This window comes from Apodemus sylvaticus, chromosome 19, assembly GCF_947179515.1.
Source record: "Apodemus sylvaticus chromosome 19, mApoSyl1.1, whole genome shotgun sequence".
In the NCBI taxonomy this organism is placed as follows: Eukaryota; Metazoa; Chordata; class Mammalia; order Rodentia; family Muridae; genus Apodemus; species Apodemus sylvaticus.
The window spans coordinates 59,483,621-59,503,936 of NC_067490.1; the positions used below are offsets into that span (position 1 = coordinate 59,483,621).

The 20,316-nt window shown below is 38.8% G+C and overlaps 1 pseudogene; it reads left to right on the top strand.

Moving 5' to 3' along the window:
- Positions 1–496: 496 nt before the first annotated feature.
- Positions 497–1,460, top strand: LOC127669306 (olfactory receptor 14J1-like; annotated as a pseudogene).
- The last annotated feature ends 18,856 nt before the right edge of the window (positions 1,461–20,316 follow it).

The window sequence follows — 20,316 nt, forward strand, 5'->3', positions numbered from 1 at the left end:
CTGGTATATGTTCTAAAAATGACTATTTCAATTGTTAACATGGTTCCCTGCCTCAGCTAGAAATAATAAATCTTATCTATGTTTAAAAACTCATTCCACAGTCCATCATCACTGACTGACTACTGAAGACTTAAAGAAAAGCAATGGGTTTCATGTGTGGTATTGGAACAAACAAATGCACATTTCTTGAGAGGACCTGTGATGAACCACATGTACACCTGGAGCTACCACTTTATGACTGGATAGTGTGCAATGTATGGAGATGAGAAAAATGCGCTCTCACTTAAATTTCTCAACAAGTATAGATTGATGATAGAGATAAATAGAAAAAATATATAAATATAGATAGATAGTAGATGATAGAAAATAGATAGTATATAGAGACTAATTATTGAAATAAATATTGATGAACAGATAAATATTGCCTAAATATATTTCTGCTAAATATAACATACTCTTTTATGTTCCAGCTGCCATGACAACTTTTGTTTTCACAATGTTTATGAAAAATATAACTACAGTGAGTGGATTTCTTCTCATGGGTTTGTCTGACAACCATGACCTGCAGATCTTGCATGCTTTGTTATTCTTGGTGACATACCTATTTGGCTCAGCAGGGAATTTCATCATTATCACCATCACAACACTGGACCCACAGCTCCAGTCTCCAATGTATTACTTTCTGAAGCACCTTTCCATTCTGGACTTCTCATCCCTCTCTGTCACAGTTCCCCAGTATGTTGACGGTTCCCTGGCACGAAGTGGCTACATTTCATATGGACAGTGTATGATTCAGGTTTTTTTTCTTCACAGCTTTGGCCTGGAGTGAGATGGCCATTCTCACAGTGATGTCTTATGACCGCTATGTGGCTATCTGCCTCCCCCTGCACTATGAAGTTATCATGAGTCCCAGAAAGTGCACTTGGACTGTGGCAGCTGTATGGGTAAGTGGAAGCATCTGTGGAACTTTATACACAACAAGTATACTCTCTATCAGATTCTTTGGTGAGATAATAATTCACCAATTCTTTTGTGATGTCCCCCAGTTGCTCAAGCTTTCCTGCTCTAATGATTACTTTGTAATAATGGGAGTGGTCAATTTCCTGTCTGCAATGGCCTTTTTCTGCTTTATTGGGATTGTAATCTCCTATGTCCACATATTCTCCACAGTTCTCAGGATGCCCTCTGGTGAAAGCACTTCTAAGGTCTTTTCTACTTGCCTTCCCCATCTCTTTGTTGTCTCATTGTTTCTTTCTACAGGAGCCTTTGCATATCTAAATCCAACTTCAGACTCTCCAACTGCTTTAGAATTTTTATTCTCTATCTTTTACACAGTACTACCTCCAACTCTCAGTCCTGTTATTTACAGTCTGAGAAGTAAGATCCTAAGGAGTGTTGCAAGGAAGTTACTGTTTAGTACAAAATTCACTGGTTGGAATCATTTGACCCATTGTTTATGATTGTCAATTATATATGTGAATGATTTTATTCATTGGTTTTTCTTTAAATTCTTATGGAGTATCATGTTTTGTTTTGTTTTCCTATACATAAACTATGTTATAAAATGATGTACTTATGGAAGTACATTGTCTTCTTTCTTTGTATTTTAGTATTAAAAATGTTGTTCCTTCAAATTAATAAAAAATTTAATAGCCTCATAACATAGATTCACTCGTTTTAGTTCCTAACACATACACATGAAGACATACTGACAATCTCATTACATTTCTAATATGTTTGCAGAGGTAAAATTACAAAAATTTAAACACAGCCATAATCCTAATAGCCCTAGGTCTACCACCAAGTTATAAATTTAAGTCAATAATTTATTTTTCAATTTTTTTTTTAAAATTATTTTTAAAATAATAATTATTAATTATTTTAGTACAAAATTCACTGGTTGGAATCATTTGACCCATTGTTTATGATTGTTAAATTATATATGTGAATGATTTTATTCATTGGGTTTTCTTTAAATTCTTATGGAGTGTCATGTTTTGCTTTGTTTTCCTATACATAATCTATGTTATAAAATGATGTACTTATGGAAGTACATTGTCTTCTTTCTTTGTATTTTAGTATTAAAAATGTTGTTCCTGATCAGTAAGGGCGGCGGCGGCGGCGGCGGCGGCGGCGGTAGCAGTGGCTGCTCCAGCTGAAGGGCCATCAGCAGTGGAACCAAGGCGACACAGGGTCCAGTTAGGCCCTGCGCCCACGACCACTGACCTTCGCTGACCAGCCGGGCGGCAAGCAACTGCGGTTCTGCGGAGCCTTTCGCTGCACGGAAGCCACTTCAGAACTCGGCTGCCCGCCAGTCAGGAGAGACTCACCGCCATCTTGATCCCGGGCTTCAGAGATCGGTCAGACTGAGGTACACAAACATAATCCTAGGCCCAACACCGCAGGGGTCTGAGCCAGACGGGCGTTGGCCTGCACCCAGGCCCTGGGCTGTTCGAGTGGCCATCGGGGCGCCAACCCAGCCAGGAGTTTTTTTTTGTCCCGGCCGGTGCATGCGCCGCCATTTTGCCTACAGGAGCCAGAGTGCTCGGGAGGGCAGAGACTGCTAACAAGCGTAGCCTGAGGCTAACAAAACGGGGGTCTAGGCCCCAAAAGGCACAGGACTGACCCCAAGAACTGGGCGGCTTGGTGGGCCATCTGTGTGTCAACCAGCCCAGGAGGTTATTAGCACAACAGACTCTCCCGGTGCTTTCGCGGAGCGCGGACGCGCACGCCCGCCATCCGGGTCACCTGGCGGACCCAAATAACAGACATAGCCCTAGGGGAACTTTGCTCGGACCTTGGCCTCCCAGGCGTTTGCCTGGACTCAGGGCCCAGGCGACAAGGCTAACCTAGTGTGCGCCAGCCCGGTTGGGGAAATCGGCTGCCCAGCGGAGTGAGCGGAGCACAGGGGAGGTCACAGCAACATTCACCTTCGGAGCTCCCTGGGGGTGCACACAGGTTCCACCTGGTCCACAGACACAATCTGGGGCAAGGCCTCAGGCAGAAGCCCCCAGCTCAACTCTCTCCGCTTCAGATCAGCCTGGGTGGCCGCCACATCTCCAGGTCCCTCAAGAGGCTAGTGGGGGCTTCCGGGCGGCCAGCTGGGAGAAGTTGGTGTGCTCCAATAAATCCTGCGGGCCCCAGCGGGAGCCTTCAGGTGCCTGCTTCAGGATCTGAACAGCCTGGACAACAGCACCCTGTCTATAGGCAGTGCAGAGTGTAAGCTGTGCACCAGAGGCCAACTGGGAAGGGGCAGCTTGCACTGGTGAGTCCAGCACTGACAAGACCAAGTAACACCAGTGAGAGCCAGATGGCAAAAGGCAAACGCAGAAACGTCACTAACAGAAATCAAGGCAATATGGCAACATCTGAACCAAATTCTCCTCTACCAGCAAGTCCTGGATACCCCATCACACCAGTAAAACAAGATTTGGATTTAAAATCACTGGTCATGATGCTGGTACAGGAACACATGAAGGACATTGAGGAGAAAATGGATCAAAAGTTAGAAGCCCTTGCAAGGGAAACACAAAAATCATTGAAAGAAATCCAGGAGAATACAAAAGCCAACAAGGAGGAAATGCAAAAAACACTTAAAGAAATACAGGAGAAATTTGCTCAACAGGCTGAGGTCATGAAAGACGAAACACAAAAATCTCTTAAAGAAATACAGGAGAACTTTGGTCAACAGGCTGAGCTCATGAAAGAGGAAACACAAAAATCTCTTAAAGAATTACAGGAAAACACAAACATGCAAGGGAAGGAGCTAAGCAAAACCATCCAGGATCTAAAATCAGAAGTAGAAACAACTAAGAAAACTCAAAGGGAGACAACTTTGGAGATAGAAAGCCTTGGGAAGAAATCAGGGGACAGAGATGCAAATATCAACAACAGAATACAAGAGATAGAAGAAAGAATCTCAGATGCTGAAGATTCCATAGAAACCATGGACTCAACAGTTAAAGAAAATGCAAAATGCAAAAAGCTTGTAACCCAAAATATCCAGGAAATCCAGGACACAATGAGAAGACCAAACCTAAGGATTATAGGCATAGATGAGAGTGAAGATTTACAACTTAAAGGGCCAGCAAATATCTTCAATAAAATTATGGAAGAAAACTTCCCTAACCTAAAGAGAGAGATGCCCATGAATATACAAGAAGCCTACAGAACTCCAAACAGACTGGATCAGAACAGAAATACTTCCTGTCACATAATAATCAAAACACCAAATGTTCTAAACAAAGAAAGAATACTAAAGGCAGTAAGAGAAAAAGGCCAAGTAACATATAAAGGAAGACCTATCAGAATCACAGCAGACTTTTCACCTGAGACTATGAAGGCTAGAAGGTCCTGGGCAGATCTCATGCAGACTCTAAGAGAACACAAATGCCAACCAAAACTACTATATCCAGCAAAACTCTCAATCACCATAGATGGAGAAACTAAGATATTTCACGACAAAACCAAGTTCACCCAATATCTATCCACAAACCCAGCCCTAAAAAGGATAATAGGAGGACAACACCAATACAAGGAGGGAAACTCCACCCTGAAAAAAGCAAGATAGTAACCTTTCATCAAACCCAAATAAGTTAAGCAATCAAATTTAAAAAATAACGTCAAAAATGATAGGAAGTAACAATCACTATTCCTTAATATCTCTTAACATCAATGGACTCAATGCCCCAATAAAAAGACACAGACTAACTGACTGGATACGTAAACAGGACCCTACATTTTGCTGCTTACAGGAAACACACCTCAGGGTCAAAGACAAACACTACCTTAGAGTAAAAGGCTGGAAGACAATTTTACAAGCAAATGGTCTCAGGAAACAAGCTGGAGTAGCCATTTTAATATCAGATAAAATTGACTTTCAACCCAAAGTCATCAAAAGAGACTCTGAGGGACACTTCTTGCTGGTCAAAGGAAAAATACAACAAGAAGAACTCTCAATCCTGAACATCTATGCTCCAAATGCAAGGGCACCCTCTTTCATAAAAGAAACTTTATTAAAACTCAAAGCACACATTGCACCTAACACAATAATTGTGGGTGACTTCAACACTGCACTTTCCTCAATGGACCGATCAGGAAAACAGAAACTAAACAAGGACACAATGAAACTAATTGAAGCTTTGGACCAATTAGATTTAACTGATATATATAGAACATTCTATCCTAAAACAAAAGAATATACCTTTTTTTCAGCACCTCATGGTACCTTCTCCAAAATCGACCATATAATTGGTCACAAGACAGACCTCAACAAATATAAAAAGATAGAACTAATCCCATGCCTCCTATCTGATCACTATGGAATAAAGTGGTCTTCAATAGCAACAGAAACAACAGAAAACCCACAAACACGTGGAGATTGAACAATACTCTACTCAATGACACCTTGGTCAAGGAAGAAATAAAGAAAGAAATTAAAGACTTTTTAGAACACAATGAAAATGAAAACACAACATACCCAAATCTATGGGACACAATGAAAGCAGTGCTAAGAGGAAAACTCATAGCCCTGAGTGCCTCCAAAAAGAAAATGGAGAGAGCATACATTACCAACTTAATGACACACCTGAAAGCCCTAGAACAAAAAGAAGCTATTTCACCCAGGAGGAGTAGAAGGCAGGAAATCATCAAACTCAGGGCCGAAATCAATCAAGTAGAAACAAAGAGAACCATACAAAAAATCAACAAAACTAGGAGCTGGTTCTTTGAGAAAATCAACAAGATAGATAAACCCTTAGCCAGACTGACCAAAGGGCACAGAGAAAGTATCCAAATTAACAAACTTAGAAATGAAAAGGGAGACATAACAACGGAAACTGAGGAAATCCAAAAAATCATCAGATCCTACTACAAGAGCCTGTACTCAACACAACTGGAGAATCTGGAGGAAATGGACAATTTCCTTGACAGATACCAAATACCAAAATTAAATCAGGACCAACTAGACCATCTAAACAGTCCCATAAAGCCTAAAGAAATAGAAGGAGTCATAGAAAGTCTTCCAACCAAAAAAAGCACAGGACCAGATGGTTTCAGTGCAGAATTCTACCAGACCTTCAAAGAAGAGTTAACACCAATACTCTTCAAACTATTCCACAAAATAGAAACAGAAGGAACACTACCCAATTCCTTCTACGAAGCCACAATTACGCTGATACCAAAGCCACACAAAGATCCAACAAAGAAAGAGAACTTCAGACCAATTTCCCTTATGAACATCGATGCAAAAATACTCAACAAAATTCTTGCCAACCGAATCCAAGAACACATCAAAACGATCATCCACCATGATCAAGTAGGCTTTATCCCGGGAATGCAGGGTTGGTTCAATATACGGAAATCCATCAATACAATCCACTACATAAACAAACTCAAAGAACAAAACCACATGGTCATTTCATTGGATGCTGAAAAAGCATTTGACAAAATTCAGCATCCTTTCATGCTTAAAGTCTTGGAGAGAACAGGAATTCAAGGCCCATACCTAAACATAGTAAAAGCAATATACAGCAAACCGGTAGCCAGCATCAAACTAAACGGAGAGAAACTTGAAGCAATCCCACTGAAATCAGGGACCAGACAAGGCTGCCCCCTTTCTCCTTATCTTTTCAATATTGTACTTGAGGTACTAGCTCGGGCAATTCGACAACATAAGGAGGTCAAAGGGATACAAATTGGAAAGGAGGAAGTCAAACTATCATTATTTGCAGACGACATGATCGTCTACCTAAGTGACCCAAAGAACTCCACTAGAGAGCTCCTACAGCTGATAAACAACTTCAGCAAAGTGGCAGGTTACAAAATCAACTCAAGCAAATCAGTGGCCTTCCTATACTCAAAGGATAAGCAGGCTGAGAAAGAAATTAGGGAAATGACCCCCTTCACAATAGCCACAAACAGTATAAAGTATCTTGGGGTGACTCTTACCAAACATGCGAAAGATCTGTATGGCAAGAACTTCAAGACTCTGAAGAAGGAAATGGAAGAAGACCTCAAAAAATGGGAAAACCTCCCATGCTCATGGATCGGTAGAATCAATATAGTTAAAATGGCCATTTTGCCTAAAGCACTATACAGATTCAATGCAATACCCATCAAAATCCCAACTCAATTCTTCACAGAGTTAGAAAGAGCAATTATCAAATTCATCTGGAATAACGAAAAACCCAGGATAGCTAAAACTATTCTCCGCAACAAAAGAAAATCTGGGGGAATCAGTATCCCTGACCTCAAGCAATACTACAGAGCAATAGTGTTAAAAACTGCATGGTATTGGTACAGTGACAGGCAGTAGGATCAATGGAACAGGATTGAAGATCCAGAAATGAACCCACACACCTATGGCCACTTGATCCTCGACAAAGAGGCTGAAAACATCCAATGGAAAAAAGATAGCCTTTTCAACAAATGGTGCTGGTTCAACTGGAGGTCAGCATGCAGAAGAATGCGAATTGATCCATCCTTGTCTCCTTGTACTAAGCTCAAATCCAAATGGATCAAGGACCTCCACATAAAGCCAGACACTCTGAAGCTAATAGAAAAGAAACTGGGGAAGACCCTTGAGGACATCGGTACAGGGAGAAAGTTTCTGAACAGAACACCAATAGCGTATGCTCTAAGAGCAAGAATTGACAAATGGGACCTCATAAGGTTACAGAGTTTCTGTAAGGCAAAGGACACCATCAAGAGGACAGATCGGCAACCAACAAATTGGGAAAAGATCTTCACCAATCCTACATCAGATAGAGGGCTAATATCCAATATATATAAAGAACTCAAGAAGTTAGACTCCAGAAAACCGAACAACCCTATTAAAAAATGGGGTACAGAGTTAAACAAAGAATTTTCACCTGAAGAACTTCGGATGGCAGAGAAGCATCTTAAAAAATGCTCAACTTCATTAGTCATTAGGGAAATGCAAATCAAAACAACCCTAAGATTTCATCTTACACCAGTCAGAATGGCTAAGATTAAAAATTCAGGAGACAGCAGGTGTTGGAGAGGGTGCGGAGAAAGAGGAACACTCCTCCACTGCTGGTGGGGTTGCAAATTGGTACAACCACTCTGGAAAGCAGTCTGGCGGTTCCTCCGAAAACTGGGCACCTCACTTCCAGAAGATCCTGCTATACCACTCCTGGGCATATACCCAGAGGATTCCCCACCATGTAATAAGGATACATGCTCTACTATGTTCATAGCAGCCCTATTTATAATTGCCAGATGCTGGAAAGAACCCAGGTATCCCTCAACAGAAGAGTGGATACAAAAAATGTGGTATATCTACACAATGGAGTACTATTCAGCCATTAGAAACAATGAATTCATGAAATTCTTAGGCAAATGGATGGAGCTAGAGAACATCATACTAAGTGAGGTAACCCAGACTCAAAAGGTGAATCATGGTATGCACTCACTAATAAGTGGTTATTAACCTAGAAAACTGGAATACCCAAAACATAATCCACACATCAAATGAGATACAAGAAGAAAGCAGGAGTGGTCCCTGGTTCTGGAAAGACTCAGTGAAACAGTATTTGGCAAAACCAGAAGGGGGAACTGGGAAGGGGTGGGAGGGAGGACAGGGGAAGAGAAGGGGGCTTACGGGACTTTCGGGGAGTGGGGGGGGCTAGAAAAGGGGAAATCATTTGAAATGTAAATAAATTATATCAAAAAAAAATGTTGTTCCTTCAAAATAATAAAAAATTTAATAGCCTCATAACATAGAATCACTCATTTTTAGATCCTAACACATACACATGAAGACATACTGACAATCTCATTACATTTCTAATATGTTTGCAGAGGTAAAATTACAAAAATTTAAACACAGCCATAATCCTAATAGCCCTAGGTCCACCACCAAGTTATAAATTTAAGTCAATAATTTATTTTTTAATTTTTATTTTAAAATTATTTTTGTCTAGCAATATACATTTGCTAGACAAAATATACATCTAGCAAACATATATGATATCAGTAGATAAATTTGCATAGTATTACAGTTATTATTTTCCTAAACTATAGATTTCAATTTATATTGAAATTTGTGTGTATTCACTCATTTTTACTATATAAAATATCTTAAATACTTAATTATTGTTAAATTATTGATACATGCATTTGTAATTACCAAGCTTTGTCTGTATAATTGCAAAGAATAGGTTTGTTGGATCAAAGTATACAAAATATTCAACTCTCTTAAATGATGTGACTATATGGCTTTCTACAAATAAGTCATTTATGGTCAATTAAAAATGTAGGTCTAAAGCACTTCTAATAATCTCTTGATTTTACTTGTTTATGAAGAACTATAGGTACAGTCAGAAACTCAGAAGTAGATGAAATTCTGCCAGATTTCTGAAACATGGTGATAAACAGCAGTGGAATCTGATGTGCATTTCAGTAATAATCCTACTCCACCTTTGCAAAATTTCTTTAAATGTGTGTTAGCTCAACAGATCAAGCACAATAATAATACTTGTTAGTGTTCATATTTCTAAAATCTTATATATTTATTTTCTTTTTGTAAGAAGCTTTGTAAGAATGATAATCCCTCATTTTAAAGTGGTAAAACAATTCTTCAGTCTCTATTTCTGTTATTCAGACCACTTTTTTTTCTATCTACATTTTGTATACACTATATTTAGTCTTAGATTTTGACACCTGTAAGAATAAAAGTTGGTCAGTCTAGATTTTCAAGATACAACCACAAATGACTGATCATCAGGCCTTTTACCTCCTCAGACATTCGCCTGTCCTATCCATTTACAGAGGCATGTAAATTACATTTGATTCTTTCTGAGTTGCATATTTTCAGAAATACTTGTGCTAGCCTGTATTAGTAGTTGACTTATTTTAGTAGTTGACTGAATTACAACATAAGCAAATCAATTCCATTTCCTAACTTTATATTTTAGATTTATTTACATGAGCATCCATTTATAAATTTTGGCTGACAACAAAGTGGCTTATTATTACCAAATGACTTGGTTAAGTAGCTAATATTTGGTTTATAAGTATTTTGTTGTATTCACTCCTAGATATGTTGAATATTTTTATTTTAGTAAATTTATTTTCTTTGAGATTATTGATCTTTCAAATATATAAAAGAACTTTGGGAATGTTGTATTCTTTGATATTAAATAGTTTACAATTTTTAACAAGTATCAAAAGCTTTGTTGTAGACCCCAAACAAAAAACATTTGTAATTCTTTTTAAAAATAACACATTTCTCAATGCTTGTTATGTATTTGCATTTGTGTGGTTCATTTACATATAATTTACTTTCTATTAATAGTCACTCTGTGATGAACAAGTAATCACCTGTGAATTCCATAAACTTTAGACATTTCTACCCCTTTCTTCCAAGTTGCAAAACACTTTCTCTTCTGGTTTTCCAATATGTGGAATATAGATTCAAGACGTAGGTTATAGCATTGGGTGCTCCAGCTGGAGGCACCAGCTTAGAGAAAAACTGAAAGAAGAAGCTAAGCAGGAGTCATTTCTACGAAAGTTGGTGGTTTAGGTGCTCAGCTTCAGAAAGCACTGTTCTGGATTTCAGAATCCAATCTACAAATCAGTAAATCAGTAGTATGGCAATCATTATTTGAGTCCAATTGTCAGCCCTGTGGTCTGTACTGGACAATTCGTAACCCTGGCTTTATCTGTTCTAAACTTGGTTACCTGCTTTCCAGAGAGATCTGGTAACATACCCAGTATGCTTTTAAAATCCTATTTAGTTAAGTGTGAAAAAGAAAAATAGGGTGTGTCGAAGTTAAATAATCAGGTCATCAGCATTTTAAATCTCATATCATTTTTGCTTTCCGAAGAAAGCTCATATCAAATAATAACTTGATTGTCCTTATGAAAAACATTTGTATTTATATGAAGAAGTGCCTTGAACAACATGAAAAAAAAAAAGGAAAGAAAAATAAGAGGTATCTCCAAATTTGATACAAACACAAAAGATTGATGACTAATGTTGTCTAATATACAGTATTTATATCCTAATATTCTCAGGGTTTGTTGATAGAGTTATCGGTGAAAGGGACCAGGAAAAAACCTGAGTTTCAATGGGATGTCTTACCTTCTTTTTTCCACATGTTACATTACAGCTTCTCAGACTCTTAATTAGAAAACTTACTTAGAAGTGAAATGTTTCTTCAATTTATTTTAAATAAATTTACTTCCCTTAGTTCCCTCTGTATCCTGTCTCACTTCTTCATTGAAACATATCTGTTATGTCACTTACACAATTTTAAAGTATTACTGTTTTGAACACCAACTTGTTGTGTAAAAGTGAAATGAAAGCACTACATTTTCTCCAGGCTGGAATGTTCTCATACACAGACACTAGTCTGAGTATTAACAAGTGAGACCAAACACTGCCCTCAACTGTTTTCACTTTTTCTCACCTTTTAAAAATTATTTATTTAAAATTTGATATTAAAATATTATTTAATTTTTTCTACATTTCCTTTCCTCCATCCAAATCAGTTCATGTACCCTATATTGGACCAAAAATCAAGAAGCAGAAATGACCTGAATCAGCAATTCATATGTGTTTTTTGTTGTTCATTATTTTTTGAGGCTACCTTTTTATCTTCTTATTTTTTTCCTACTTAAAGATTGGTTAGGTTCGAGTTAAAGTTTTCCTTCAGAGAACATGAACATGTACAAACACTGCCTTGGACCAACACATATAGTGATATAGATAAAATCTCAGTACTGCTAAGGGGATGCAGCAATAAATTTATATCTTGGCACATTTTGTAATATTTGTAGACTAGTGCCTTGCTCAATATCTTCAGAGAAGCTTCTGCATGCAGTAGTATATGCAAAGAGGAGGGAGGGAGACTGCGATCAGAATATAAAGTGAGTATATTAATTACAATGTAGAAAAAAAACCCACAATGGCATCTTTGACGTTGTATGTCTCATATTTTTTCAGGGCATTTTTCTTACCATTATAGGCCCTTTGCATATGTATTATGGTTTCTGGTTTTGATTTCTTTATGGAATCCCTGGGTGCTGTTCTTGAACATGTGTATGCCTGCATTTGTGTTTCACATGATTTGATTTTTCTTTGACTGTATTTCTTCTGCTTCACCGTGTGTGTGTGTGTGTGTGTGTGTGTGTGTGTGTCCTGTTCCAATTTATTGGTTTTATATTATATTATGTTTTATTATAGTTTTTTAGATATTTGGTGTTCTAATGAGAGACAGATTGTGGAGCTGGTCTGGAAGGGAAGTAAGAAGGAACTTGGAGGCATTGGGAAAATGGAAATCATAATATATTTGTTTTAGTCCATTTTTCTTTTGTATATAGGCTCGTAATCATTATGTGTTAGTTTTGTACCCCGCTACTTTGCTGAAAATGTTTATCAGCTGTAACAGTTCCCTGGTGATACTTTTAGGGTGACTTGTATATGTCATCATATCATCTGAAAATAAAGAAATGCTGGGCAGTGGTGGCGCATGCCTTTAATCCCAGTACTTGGGAGGCAGAGGCTGGCGGATTTCTGAGTTCAAGGCTAGCCTGGTCTACAGAGTGAGTTCCAGGACAGCCAGGGCTATACAGAGATACTCTTTCTCAAAAAAAAAAAAAAAAAAAAAAAAAAAAAAAAAAAAAAAAAAGAACAAAAACTGAAAAACCCAAAATCAAAAACAAACAACAACAAAAACAAGAAATCAAAATTAAAGAAACTTTGACTTCTTCCCTTCCTATTTTCTCCCCTTGGTCTTCTATAGTTGTCTTACTGTTCTTGCTTAGACTGCCAATACTGTATTAAAAACATCTGTAGAGTGGTCAATTTTGATTTTTAGTGAAATTTCTTTGAGTTTCCATTTAAGTTGATCTTGACTGTTGGTGTCCTGTAAATTGCCTTTATTATGCTTTAACTATATTCCATTTCTCAGGATCTATTATAGGAGGGTTGCTGGGCTCTGGCGAAAACATATCATGCAGGCTTTTTAATCATGTTTCATTCTGGCCTCTAAGCAAATAGATTTGGAGTAATTTTGATTCTAGGTGTTTATATCTTGTTTTATCTTTGTAGGGTGAGTTTACTATTCCTTGGATTCTGTTGCCTTCATTGGATTTTAGGAGCATGTTGTGGCTGTGGGTTGTGAGATGCAGAGCCTTTCTTTGTCCCTGCCAGGTGAGGACACTGTAGATTTTCAGATAGAATGTTTTTCTACTTGTTAACAGCTGACAAAAATGAATGGGGATAGGTTGGGCAAATGGTGGTTAGAAAATCTGTAGGTGGGAAGGAGGAAAGCGGTGTCTGTTTAGTCCACAGGGAAGTAGAGAATGTAGAGAGGCCTCTGCATGCTTTCTGCTACATAATGGGAATGAGATGGGAGAATTGGAGATGGATGCCTGGAAGAACAGTGAAAATTACCTACCTGGTTCTCTTATCACTGTAGAAATCTTAATATGAATAGCTGTAGAGATATAACTCGGTAGCACAGCTGGGCTTGTTCTCCAGCAATGGAAAAATAGTAATAGAGAAATCAGTATCATCATCTGTTTTGTCCTTTAATTCCATTGTTTTCAGAAAAGGATTTCAGTATTACCCATCTACAACTAACTGATGCTTCAAATTAGGCAAAGTTCTACACAATGCAACACATCAGATATTCAGAGAGCTTTTGGCAAAATCCTGTAATTACAACACTTTGAAAATGATGGATAAAATTAACTATGTTTACCAATATCTATATTCTTATATTTTCTACTGTAATTTACATATTCATTTTCCTGTCAGAAATATACAATTTTGTTACACAGTTGTAGTGAGCCATCCTTTGTTCTTCTCTGTTACAAGATGGCACTGGCCACATGCAGCTCCCTGGTGGTAAATCACTTGAGTACATGCGCAGTGTGCTGTATTCCTTATCTCACTTACATGCTAATGAAGAACTCACTGAGTTCACCTATGACAAAATGGCTGGTTATCTCCCTGGGCAGATGAGGCTATCTAGGCTTTATAAGGTGAGGCTGGCAGAGAGCCTGGGGGCCGCCAAAAGAAGAAATAAGCTTAATTTAAGGTTTCCCGAATAAACCATTAAAGGAAGAAACTTCCTGGTGTTGTGTCCTCTTTGCTGGCGAGGGTGGATGCTACATTATTGGTGGCCTGTCCGGAGTATTCAGAACCTTTATGGTCAGGGGTGCAGTCCGCTGGTAAGTACCCAGTAGTTGTGGGTAAATTAAATTAAAATTCCCGGTATATTGGGAGGAAATCAAGTTCCCGGCTTTTTGGATGAATCATAAGTTATAAAAGAAATGTTAAAGAGGCCACGGGGTCTCCGGCCTGAAGCACAGGCAAAGGAAACTGTGGCTAGTTAGCTCCACCCTGCAAATTAAGGGGGTGGGGGAAGTTCATGGTGGAACAAAAGGAAAGAGGATTTGCATAGTAATCAACTAGGAGCTAACTCCCCAAGGTTAAGAACCACAGGAATTACAAGTAGGAAGTTCTCAAACCTGTTTTTAAAGCGGCAGGCACCTTGTTAGTCTGCCTGGTTAATTAGGAGCAGTTTAGATTCTGCCTCTAATTACGAGATAGCAGTGATAATAGAAATTTATTTAGAATCGGGACTTTCCAGTCTCATCCAATTTTTCTGGCTCTGCAAGAGCTGTTATCTTCTAAAAACTTAAAACTTAAGAAATCCACCCTGGAGAGATTCCTAATTGAATGTGATACAGTGGCTCCTTGGTTTGCTGTCTCAGGAAACCTTACGGTACCTTGCTGGGATAAATTAGGCAAGGATTTGGATTTCGCTTGGGAACTAGGCTCCCTGAAACCGGGGGTGAAGCCCGTTTGGAAAAGGAAGATAGGAGAGGGTCGCTATATCCTAGCCTCAGGGGCTTAAGACAAACGGAATCTGAGATTTCCCACAGCGAACAAGAAATTCAGGCTCTCATGAGCAAGTTAGAGGCAGCAGTACTAAAAAGAAAAAAAGAGATTCAAAGACAAAAGGCAGATTCCTGCCAAGGCGGCAGAGTGCCACTCCCCTATGCCAGCCCCGCCTCCTTACCAGGAAGGCATTTCTTCAGTGCACCCTTCCCCCACTCCCCCTTTTGCACTTTGTGGGCGTTCCTTTTGCCCAGAAGTTTGGGGGCAGGCCTGTGTGAAACCTCTCGCTGGGCGAAACCATTCCAGGGCACCCACAGGGAGGAAGAGCTTGCTTTAATAGACCTCTTAAAGGAGCTACAAGATTTAAAAGGAAATTTTAAAAAGTACTTTGAATCTTCCATGGAAGGCTGGATCACACCTGAGGAATTTATGCAGCCTACCTGAGCTAAATTCTCTGGAGAAAAATTTATTCTTTATAAGTCAGAGACAGTTAAAATGGCCGGACAAAGAAATTCCTGGGCTCTCCTCCCCTCCTACCTCTCTCCACATGGTCATGGCCAAGATACCGTGTCTCATATTTTTTAAAACTTTTTCTCTTTTTATGAACTTAATATGGGTTAAAAAAGCAAGACGCGATAAAATAACTATCAGTGTTTGCCACTATTTCTTTTCTTCCTTCTCTGGCAGAACTCCCAGAAGAAAAAGAAGACAAGGAGTTAACTCTTAAACAAAAGAAAAAGCAGGTTTCAGAAAAGCAGTTTTTCCATGTACAGGACATGGTATCAAATAGTATAATACTAATACTAATACTAGTACTAATACTAATACTAATACTAATACTAATACTAATACTAATACTAATGGTTAAAAGATAATTTCAAAACTCTCCAAGAAACAGAAGAAAATGGGATACGTCCTATCTCTGAATCCTAATGGAGATATTCTTAGTTCTGGTTAAGGTATTTGGATCTTTTTGGGACATCAAGTTCCATTTCTGTCTGTTGCCTACCTTTGGTGCACCAAACTTGTCTATATGTGTGTCAGTTCATGTTGTCTATTGTTTGAGTGGCTGAATGATTGTTGTGTTTATGTTATGTGTTAAAAAGAAAAAATAAAATGGTAAAAAAAGGCGTGATCTACTGGCAGTCCTGCCAGTCTGCAATTTACACAGAAGATGATGATTAAAGGTGCTTCACATTCTTAACTATGAGTTAAACATAGCTGGAGAAAAAAGCTACTTTTAAGAGGCCAACAGCCTCAAACTTAATTCCTGGAAAATTTTCTACTATGGTGATGGTTGGGTTCAAGGTGTTTTATTCCCCTAAAATTACAGCTAGAAAAATATATATGTATTTGGTTTAAATTAATGAGATTTGTGTAATCGCTTCATCTTTATTTCTAATTGGTCTTAAAGGTATAAATGTTTTACATGCCTTGACTATAGAGTATTGACTCATAAGTTATTGGACATGATTTAAAAAATATAATGTTGGTAACAAAAGGTAAGTTTAAAACTGACAATTTAGGGTTAAAGCTATCTTAAGCAACATGTGGCATGACAGAAGCCAAGAAATACAGGTCTCTAAGGTATTTCTAAATCGACATGATGTTTTATGTGATTCTTATCCTAGAACTCAGACTTATAAAAAATAAGACTTAAAGTAATGTCTCCTCAATAAGTTACACTGTCATACAATCAAACACACAAGCTGATAGACAAACTTTGCAATGTGAAAATAATGTGTTTGCTATTATTTTAAGGAGGAAAGATTGTTTAAAACTGGGTTTTGCTTTCAAAAATTGCAGTTATGCTTTGATATTACAGGTTCCTTTTGTTATTTGACCTTCATACAATGGGGTCTGGTTACAGGCTACTCCTTGCAAGATTGATGGGTATAGGTCTGGCCTTATCTTACAGGCTTCACCTAGAGGGTTCTGGCCAAAAGAACATTTTTAACAGATTCACTCAGATGTGGTTCAAAATAAAGTTTTTAACTTAAATCTATAAAACATTAATAAGGCTATATAGAAATTATAAAGGCATTAAAATTCGGCCTTAGATTCACCACAAATATTAACACAAGAGGCTAGAGTAGCCCTCAAGAGAATAGAAAAAGGGTTACAGGCCTGCTATAGCAGGAAGGACCCCTGTTGTGGGTACATCCTAGAGCCTCACCAGCAAAATCTATTGATAATTACTCTACTGCCATTGCTAAATTGGCCCTTCTAGGGATACAACAATGTCTACAATTTTTTGGGAAAAATCCTGCATCATTGATCGTTCCCTACACTGCAGGTGCAGGTTTTGTGTGGGACGATTGATGACTGGGCCATATTGCGCTGCTGTTTTGATGGATTAATAGATAATCATTATTCCAGACATCCTTTGCTTTCATTTTTAAGGAGCATCCTGTGGTGTTTCCAAAAGTGACTGCGCAAGCACCCTTGCCGGGTGCCCCCAATATATATACAGACAGATCTAAAACAGGCTGTGGAGCTTATATGATCGAGCACAATAAGCCCGTTTTGTGCCAATATCATCCTGGCTCCACACAGGTGGTTGAGTTACAAATTGTGTTAGAAGTTTTCAAAAAATGTTCCTTTCCATTTAATTTACTTTTGGATTCATCTTATGTGGTAAATGCTGTTAAGATATTAGAAGTAGCTGGCTCCATAAAACCTACTAGTACAGTAAGTAATCTTATGAAGGAATTACAGAAAATTATCTGGTCCAGGCATTCAAAAATTATTATACAACATATTAGAGCCCATTCTGGTCTGCCAGGCCCCCTGAGTAAGGGCAATGACCTTGTTGATCGGTGCACCAGAATGGAATATGCCTTCCTGGCCTCATCCCTGGAAGCTGCACGAAAATTTCATCAACAATTTCATGTTTCAGCTAGGACATTACAATAAAAATTTCATCTTTCCCGTGCAGATGCACGACAGAACGTGCTGGAGTGCCAACAATATATTGTTTTTAACCATCCCCCGGGTCTAGGAGTTAATCCAAAGGGCCTATTGCCCCTAAAATTATGGTAGATGGATGTGACTCATATATTTGAGTTTGGAAATTTAAAGTATGTTCATGTCTCTGTGGATACATGGCTCTGGCATTATTCATGCTACTGCCATGAGTGGAGAGAAGGCTCGCAACGTGATTGGACATTGCCTTGAAGCATGGGCTGCCTGGGGGCAGCCTTGTCAGTTAAAAACAGATAACGGTCCAGCTTATACTGCTCAGTCATTCCAGTTTTTCTGCAAACGAATGTACAGTTAAATCATGGCCTTCCCTATAATCCCCAAGGCCAGGGCATTGTAGAGCATGCCCAACATACCTTGAAGGAATGTTTAATAAAACAAAAAGGAGGAATAGGGAATGGAAGAACTCCAAAGGAATGACTCTCATTAGCGCTCTTCACTTTAAATTTTTTAAATCTGGACTCACAAAATCAGTCTGCAGCTGAGCGACATGCACTTCACTGCCCTCAATCGACTGAAATGGTAAAATGGAAAGATATATTGTCCAATCTATGGGTTGGCCCAGATCCCGTCATAACGAGATCTAGGGGAGCTGTTTGTGTTTTCCCACAGGACCGGAATGATCCCATTTGGGTGCCAAAATGACTGAAGCATAAAGTGATACTTCAAAAAAGCAGAGAAGATGCTGAGATTCCAGTACTCAGGGATGCTGATCCTGATACTTTGTCTCCCCCTAGTGTTGACAGAGAAGCTCACACTTTGGGCCATAGCAAAAGCCTGGCCCATAACACTCCCTGTTCATTATTACTCCACCCTGCTGCCTACATTGTTTTCCACTTCTTGTTACAATGGTTTCCCATGTATTAAGCCGATGGGAGAACCTGCGTCTTTGTATACAGCCTCAAATTATTCGCTCTTAGGAACCTTATGTTTTACGGTTAAAAATAGCTCTTTGCCATGCATAAGAATGGGCAATGGCACCTTGGGCCATTGGATGGATCTCTTAAGAATTATCAAGCATCCCCAGGCATCTTGGCCCCGGCACTCTCAGAAATTAGTCAAGGAGCTGTTAAAGGAGATGGAGGTAGAAGCAGTTCTTCTAATATTAACGTAGCTACCCTTTTATTTCTACATAATAGCCTTAGACCAGGAGAACCAGGAATTGTTTACACTCAGCAGATCTTCCCTCAAAAGAAACTACTGCCTAATTGCATGCCTTTTGTGAATTTTCCTCCACAGACGACACAATGCCAATCACCTTTCTCTAGAGATAGGTCAATTATCCCAGGATTTAGTTTCTCTCCACCTGTCGACAATATACGTTTACCTGGAATCATACGGGAGCACAGAATACATGGCCAAGGTATGATTGGATCTTGGCAAATTATCAAAATGCTTTTACCTCTCTAACTCTTCTTGCTCGCATTAAGGGAGAAGATTTTTTCCTTTGTAATGGCATATCTGCTGTAAGGAACGTTAAAAGAAGGGCAGTCACACTTCTTAATATAACCATAAACTCACTTTTGCAAAACGTGAGTTATTGCCCTGCCCCGGTTTGCCTCAAACCACCCTTTTTCTTCCTTATTAGTACCGATGTGTCTGGTGATTGCCTAGATTGTAACAGTACCCATACGCAATGCTATCTATCGGAATGTTGGGATGGCGGCAACAATACTGCCTTGGTAGTTCACCTTCCCATGTTTGTGCCCATTCCAGTTATAGAAGACCCAGATACTTTTCCTGTAGGACAATTGTTCCATGTCAAGAGAGATTTTGGTATTACTGCTGCCATTATTACAGCCATTACTATATCTGCAGCAGCCGCTGCTACTGCTGCAGTTGCCATGGCGTCTCAAGTGCAGACTGCAGAGGTAGTGAATAGTATAGTTGAGCGGTCTGCACGAGCCTTACAGACCCAATATAAATATAAATCCCATTTAGAAGTTGGAATACGACTTTTGAATCAGAGAGTTTGTAGAAAGATATTGTATAAATTTGGTTTTGTCATGGAATATCTTGGTTTCTCCATCTATGGTGATTGAGAGTTTTGCTGGGTATAGTAGTCTTGGCTGACATTTGTGTTCTCTTAGAGTCTGCATGAGATTTGCCCAGGATCTTCTAGCTTTCATGGCCTCTGGGGAGAAGTCTGGTGTGATTCTGATAGATCTTCCTTTATATATTACTTGGCCTTTTTCTCTTACTGCCTTTAACATTCTTTCTTTGTTTAGTACATTTGGGGTTTTGATTATGATGTGATGGGAAGTATTTCTGCTCTGGTCCAATCTGTTTGGAGTTCTGTAGGCTTCTTGTATATTCATAGGCATCTCTCTCATTAGATTAGGGAAGTTTTCTTCCATAATTTTCTTGAAGATATTTGCTGACCCTTTCATTTGTAAATCTTCACTCTTATCTATACCTATAATCCTTAAGTTTGGTCTTCCCCTTGTGTCCTGGAT